General features: G+C 47.5%; 1 long non-coding RNA gene across 2 annotated transcripts in view; it reads right to left on the bottom strand.

The window, feature by feature from the left end:
* The window catches only part of LOC147995793 (uncharacterized), a 28,166-nt gene extending 27,797 nt beyond the window's left edge, over positions 1-369 (bottom strand). Inside the window, exon 1 of one of the 2 annotated variants that reach the window (XR_015684784.1) lies at positions 1-369. This exon is cut by the window's left edge and continues 37 nt beyond it. This is a non-coding gene — a long non-coding RNA (uncharacterized LOC147995793). The other variant, XR_015684785.1, reaches the window with a different exon arrangement.
* Positions 370-1,453: the final 1,084 nt, after the last annotated feature.

The following is a 1,453-nucleotide window of genomic DNA, read 5'->3' as shown; positions in this document are numbered from 1 at the left end:
GGAACAAGCTAAGGCAGTCTGTTCCAAACCCGCAGTGCAGGTGGAGCTTCTGAGTCAGACACAAGCTTCCTGTTGCCTCAGCTCGTGACAGAAACAGAGCAGTAGTGGGATTCCCTCCCCTCTCAACAGCCTGTGCTGATAACGGTGACCTACTGACTCTCCTCTGTCCCCTGTGCCTACCCCATCAGCCTCCTCTCCCTGTGTTCATCCAAAGGTGGATGCTCCAGGGCCACTGAGATAAACAGGCTGGGAGCTGGAGGCTTGCCTGTGAATCCCATTCTGTGTCTGTGCCTTGCTGATTTGAAATCTTTCTATCACAAACACTGACTCTCCCCAGGTGGTCCAGGCTGATCCCTGTGCTACACTGTCAACCCCGCCTCCTTGCCCTTTAAGATGCCAGTCTCTAGTCTGCTGTAGATAGAAAGCAGGAGTCACCTGGGTATCCTGGTCTCTCCCTGAGCCTCTCCCCCTTTACTCTTTCCTATCCTCATCAGTCCCCCCACTCCACGCCCTCTCCCTTCTGCCAGTCCTGGCCTCCTTGAATGAAACTGGCCTGGGTTTTCCAAAGAAAGATGGCATAGCAAATTTGACAGTGCTCACAGTAACTGACATATCATGATGCAGTGTTTGCTGTCGAGTCCTTTTCTATTTCTCTGCTATTAAAAATAACTATGTAGTGAATGTTATTTTAGATCTTTATCTACATCTCTGAGTAATTCCTTCAGGCTGCTGGACTCCCTAGAGACGGCATTTTAAAGGCATTTTAAAGACTTGTCTTGTATTTGTGGAAATAGTTTTTTACAAGAATGCTGTACACAGCGTAGCAGGTCTTCAGATTCATACCAACCTCGGGTGTAAAATGGGGTCACATAGACTTCTCCGAAGTCGCTGAAGACATTTTCACTGTGGAACAGCCTGCAGATGCTTTTCATGCAGAAGGCATACCTAATCCCCTTTCTTACACTTAAATATTTTAACTCATGTGTTGAACCAGTCATCAACATCTGTCTATATCAAACATGTGCCAAGTGCTAGCCCTGGCCTTGGGCTAGACCCTGTTGATTTAAGCTCACCTTGACTATTTGAAAATATCTAAATAAGTTGTAAGTTTTCAAATACCACGAGGCAGCACATACTGGAAGATTAGCCCAACACTCATGTGTTCTCTCCCCAGACAAGGCTAAGCAAACTGCAACTCCTCTCCAGGCTGCCTTGGGTCTCTGTTGGTTGAAGCCCCTTCCTTTTCCAAACATCGAGATGGCCTCAGACATCCTATCATGCTAGTCATTGCTTTAAAGGAGGGGGATGTGTCTCCTCCCTTAGGGCAGCTCATGGGCCATGGCACACACCCATATTCTTTTACCTGGTTTGTGACAAGTTCAGTGAGCTGCTCTGTAATATCCAAACACCGACATGAAGACGCCAAGTCTTTCCCATTTGCTGCAGGGTATGC

Source organism: Rattus norvegicus, chromosome 3 (genome assembly GCF_021556685.1).
Source record: "Rattus norvegicus strain SHRSP/BbbUtx chromosome 3, alternate assembly SHRSP_T2T, whole genome shotgun sequence".
Taxonomy (NCBI): Eukaryota; Metazoa; Chordata; class Mammalia; order Rodentia; family Muridae; genus Rattus; species Rattus norvegicus.
Note: the sequence above shows the minus strand (reverse complement) of the source record. Positions and strands in the feature narration are given on the sequence as shown.